At 43.1% G+C, this 5,045-nt stretch overlaps 1 long non-coding RNA gene across 9 annotated transcripts; it reads right to left on the bottom strand.

Annotated features, from left to right (window-relative positions):
* Positions 1 to 1,969: 1,969 nt before the first annotated feature.
* On the bottom strand, positions 1,970 to 4,171 carry LOC127920294 (uncharacterized). Of its 9 annotated transcripts, XR_008105701.1 has the most exons (6): positions 4,091 to 4,171; positions 3,458 to 3,504; positions 3,050 to 3,232; positions 2,867 to 2,955; positions 2,244 to 2,431; positions 1,970 to 2,153 (listed from the first exon to the last, which is right to left on the bottom strand). It is a non-coding gene; the product is annotated as an uncharacterized LOC127920294 (long non-coding RNA). The 9 variants fall into 9 exon arrangements; XR_008105702.1 differs by lacking the exons at positions 2,867 to 2,955; positions 3,050 to 3,232 and adding an exon at positions 3,233 to 3,368; XR_008105704.1 differs by lacking the exon at positions 2,867 to 2,955 and having other exon boundaries at positions 3,097 to 3,232.
* Positions 4,172 to 5,045: the final 874 nt, after the last annotated feature.

The raw sequence follows: 5,045 nt of genomic DNA, 5'->3' as shown, positions 1-5,045 counted from the left end.
TAGAGAGGCTATATACAGTAGAGAGGCTATATACAGTAGAGAGGCTATATACAGTAGAGAGGCTATATACAGTAGAGAGGCTACATACAGTAGAGAGGCTATATACAGTAGAAGGGCTATATACAGTAGAGAGGCTATATACAGTAGAGAGGCTATATACTGTAGAGAGGCTATATACTGTAGAGAGGCTATATACAGTAGACAGGCTATATACAGTAGAGAGGCTGTATACAGTAGAGAGGCTTTATACAGTAGAGAGGCTACATACAGTAGAGAGGTTATATACAGTAGCGAGGCTATATACAGTAGAGAGGCTGTATACAGTAGAGAGGTTATATACAGTAGAGAGGCTGTATACAGTAGAGAGGTTATATACAGTAGAGAGGCTATATACAGTAGAGAGACTATATACAGTAGAGAGGCTGTATACAGTAGAGAGGTTATATACAGTAGAGAGGCTATATACAGTAGAGAGACTATATACAGTAGAGAGGCTGTATACAGTAGAGAGGTTATATACAGTAGAGAGGCTGTATACAGTAGAGAGGTTATATACAGTAGAGAGGCTGTATACAGTAGAGAGGTTATATACAGTAGAGAGGCTGTATACAGTAGAGAGGTTATATACAGTAGAGAGGCTGTATACAGTAGAGAGGCTATATACAGTAGAGAGGCTGTATACAGTAGAGAGGTTATATACAGTAGAGAGGCTGTATACAGTAGAGAGGTTATATACAGTAGAGAGGCTATATACAGTAGAGAGACTATATACAGTAGAGAGGCTGTATACAGTAGAGAGGTTATATACAGTAGAGAGGCTGTATACAGTAGAGAGGTTATATACAGTAGAGAGGCTGTATACAGTAGAGAGGTTATATACAGTAGAGAGGCTATATACAGTAGAGAGGCTGTATACAGTAGAGAGGCTATATACAGTAGAGAGGCTATATACAGTAGAGAGGCTATATACAGTAGAGAGGCTACATACAGTAGAGAGGCTATATACAGTAGAGAGGCTATATACAGTAGAGAGGTTATATACAGTAGAGAGGCTACATACAGACACCGGTTAGTCAGGCTGATTGAGGTAGTATGTACATGTAGATATGGTTAAAGTGACTATGCATATATGATGGACAGAGAGTAGCAGTAGCGTAAAGAGGGGTTGGTGGGTGGTGGGACACAATGCAGCCCGGTTAGCCAATGTGCGGGAGCACTGGTTGGTCGGCCCAATTGAGTATGTACATGAATGTATAGTTAAAGTGACTATGCATATATGATAAACAGAGAGTAGCAGCAGTGTAAAAGAGGGGTTGGGGGAGGCACACAATGCAAATAGTCCGGGTAGCCATTTGATTACCTGTTCAGGAGTCTTATGGCTTGGGGGTAAAAACTGTTGAGAAGCCTTCTAGAAGCCTAGACTTGGCACTCCGGTACCGCTTGCCATGCGGTAATAGAGAGAACTGGGGTGGCTGGGGTCTTTGACAATTTTTAGGGCCTTCCTCTGACACTGCCTGGTAATAGAGGTCCTGGATGGCAGGAAGCTTGGGCCCAGTGATATACTGGTCCGTACGCACTACCCTCTGTAGTGCCTTGTGATCGGAGCCAGAGCAGTTGCCGTACCAGGCAGTGATGCAACCTGTCAGGATGCTCTCGATGTTGCAGCTGTAGAACCTTTTGAGGATCCCAGGACCCATGCCAAATCTTTTTAGTTTCCTGAGGGGGAATAGGATTTTTCGTGCCCTCTTCACTACTGTCTTCGTGTGTTTGGACCATGACAGTTTGTTGGTGATGTGGACACCAAGGAACTTGAAGCTCTCAACCTGCTCCACTACAGCCCCGTCGATGGGAATGGGGTCGTGCTCGGTCCTCCTTTTCCTGTCGTCCACAATCATCTCCTTAGAGATGGTTACATTGAGGACCGAGCAGGTTGTTGTTCTGGCACCACCCGGCCAGGTCTCTGACCTTACTGACTGTTGTGGCTGCTTTGTGTGATGTATTGTTGTCTCTACCTTACTGACTGTTGTGGCTGCTTTGTGTGATGTATTGTTGTCTCTACCTTACTGACTGTTGTGGCTGCTTTGTGTGATGTATTGTTGTCTCTACCTTACTGACTGTTGTGGCTGCTTTGTGTGATGTATTGTTGTCTCTACCTTACTGTTGTGGCTGCTTTGTGTGATGTATTGTTGTCTCTACCTTACTGACTGTTGTGGCTGCTTTGTGTGATGTGTTGTTGTCTCTACCTTACTGACTGTTGTGGCTGCTTTGTGTGATGTGTTGTTGTCTCTACCTTACTGACTGTTGTGGCTGCTTTGTGTGATGTATTGTTGTCTCTACCTTACTGACCGTTGTGGCTGCTTTGTGTGATGTGTTGTTGTCTCTACCTTACTGACTGTTGTGGCTGCTTTGTGTGATGTATTGTTGTCTCTACCTTACTGACTGTTGTGGCTGCTTTGTGTGATGTGTTGTTGCCTCTACTGACTGTTGTGGCTGCTTTGTGTGATGTATTGTTGTCTCTACTGACTGTTGTGGCTGCTTTGTGTGATGTATTGTTGTCTCTACTGACTGTTGTGGCTGCTTTGTGTGATGTATTGTTGTCTCTACCTTACTGACTGTTGTGGCTGCTTTGTGTGATGTATTGTTGTCTCTACTGACTGTTGTGGCTGCTTTGTGTGATGTATTGTTGTCTCTACTGACTGTTGTGGCTGCTTTGTGTGATGTATTGTTGTCTCTACTGACTGTTGTGGCTGCTTTGTGTGATGTATTGCTGTCTCTACTGACTGTTGTGGCTGCTTTGTGTGATGTATTGTTGTCTCTACCTTACTGACTGTTGTGGCTGCTTTGTGTGATGTATTGCTGTCTCTACCTTACTGACTGTTGTGGCTGCTTTGTGTGATGTATTGTTGTCTCTACTGACTGTTGTGGCTGCTTTGTGTGATGTATTGTTGTCTCTACCTTACTGACTGTTGTGGCTGCTTTGTGTGATGTGTTGTTGTCTCTACCTTACTGACTGTTGTGGCTGCTTTGTGTGATGTGTTGTTGTCTCTACCTTACTGACTGTTGTGGCTGCTTTGTGTGATGTATTGCTGTCTCTACCTTACTGACTGTTGTGGCTGCTTTGTGTGATGTATTGTTGTCTCTACTGACTGTTGTGGCTGCTTTGTGTGATGTATTGTTGTCTCTACCTTACTGACTGTTGTGGCTGCTTTGTGTGATGTATTGCTGTCTCTACCTTACTGACTGTTGTGGCTGCTTTGTGTGATGTATTGTTGTCTCTACTGACTGTTGTGGCTGCTTTGTGTGATGTATTGTTGTCTCTACCTTACTGACTGTTGTGGCTGCTTTGTGTGATGTATTGCTGTCTCTACCTTACTGACTGTTGTGGCTGCTTTGTGTGATGTATTGTTGTCTCTACTGGCTGTTGTGGCTGCTTTGTGTGATGTATTGTTGTCTCTACCTTACTGACTGTTGTGGCTGCTTTGTGTGATGTGTTGTTGTCTCTACCTTACTGACTGTTGTGGCTGCTTTGTGTGATGTGTTGTTGTCTCTACCTTACTGACTGTTGTGGCTGCTTTGTGTGATGTATTGCTGTCTCTACCTTACTGACTGTTGTGGCTGCTTTGTGTGATGTATTGTTGTCTCTACTGACTGTTGTGGCTGCTTTGTGTGATGTATTGTTGTCTCTACTGACTGTTGTGGCTGCTTTGTGTGATGTATTGCTGTCTCTACCTTACTGACTGTTGTGGCTGCTTTGTGTGATGTATTGTTGTCTCTACTGACTGTTGTGGCTGCTTTGTGTGATGTATTGTTGTCTCTACCTTACTGACTGTTGTGGCTGCTTTGTGTGATGTATTGCTGTCTCTACCTTACTGACTGTTGTGGCTGCTTTGTGTGATGTATTGTTGTCTCTACTGACTGTTGTGGCTGCTTTGTGTGATGTATTGTTGTCTCTACCTTACTGACTGTTGTGGCTGCTTTGTGTGATGTATTGCTGTCTCTACCTTACTGACTGTTGTGGCTGCTTTGTGTGATGTATTGTTGTCTCTACTGACTGTTGTGGCTGCTTTGTGTGATGTATTGCTGTCTCTACCTTACTGACTGTTGTGGCTGCTTTGTGTGATGTATTGTTGTCTCTACCTTACTGACTGTTGTGGCTGCTTTGTGTGATGTGTTGTTGTCTCTGTCTCTTTACCATGTTGTTGTTATGTTGTGTTGCTACCATGTTGTTGTTATGTTGTGTTGCTACCATGTTGTTGTCATGTTGTGTTGCTACCATGTTGTTGTCATGTTGTGTTGCTACCATGTTGTTGTCATGTTGTGTTGCTACCATGTTGTTGTCATGTTGTGTTGCTACCATGTTGTTGTCATGTTGTGTTGCTACCATGTTGTTGTTATGTTGTGTTGCTACCATGTTGTTGTTATGTTGTGTTGCTACCATGTTGTTGTCATGTTGTGTTGCTACCATGTTGTTGTCATGTGTTGCTACCATGTTGTTGTCATGTTGTGTTGCTACCATGTTGTTGTTATGTTGTGTTGCTACCATGTTGTTGTCATGTTGTGTTGCTACCATGTTGTTGTCATGTTGTGTTGCTACCATGTTGTTGTCATGTGTTGCTACCATGTTGTTGTCATGTGTTGCTACCATGTTGTTGTCATGTTGTGTTGCTACCATGTTGTTGTCTTGTGTTGCTACCATGTTGTTGTCATGTGTTGCTACCATGTTGTCATGTTGTGTTGCTACCATGTTGTGTTTTCATGTGTTGCTGCCTTGCTACGTTGTTGTTGTGATGTGTGTTGTTGTCTATTGTCTCTCTTTATGTAGTGTTGTGTTGTCTCTCTTGTTGTGATGTGTGTTGTTGTCTTAGGTCTCTTTTTATGTAGTGTTGTGTTGTCTCTCTTGTTGTGATGTGTGTTGTTTGTTGTTTTAGGTCTCTCTTTATGTACTGTTGTGTTGTCTCTCTTTATGTAGTGTTGTGTTGTCTCTCTTGTTGTGATGTGTGTTGTTGTCTTTTGTCTCTCTTTATGTAGTGTTGTGTTGTCTCTCT

Source organism: Oncorhynchus keta, unplaced genomic scaffold (genome assembly GCF_023373465.1).
Source record: "Oncorhynchus keta strain PuntledgeMale-10-30-2019 unplaced genomic scaffold, Oket_V2 Un_contig_18870_pilon_pilon, whole genome shotgun sequence".
Taxonomy (NCBI): Eukaryota; Metazoa; Chordata; class Actinopteri; order Salmoniformes; family Salmonidae; genus Oncorhynchus; species Oncorhynchus keta.
This window is presented reverse-complemented; position numbering and strand designations above follow the sequence as displayed.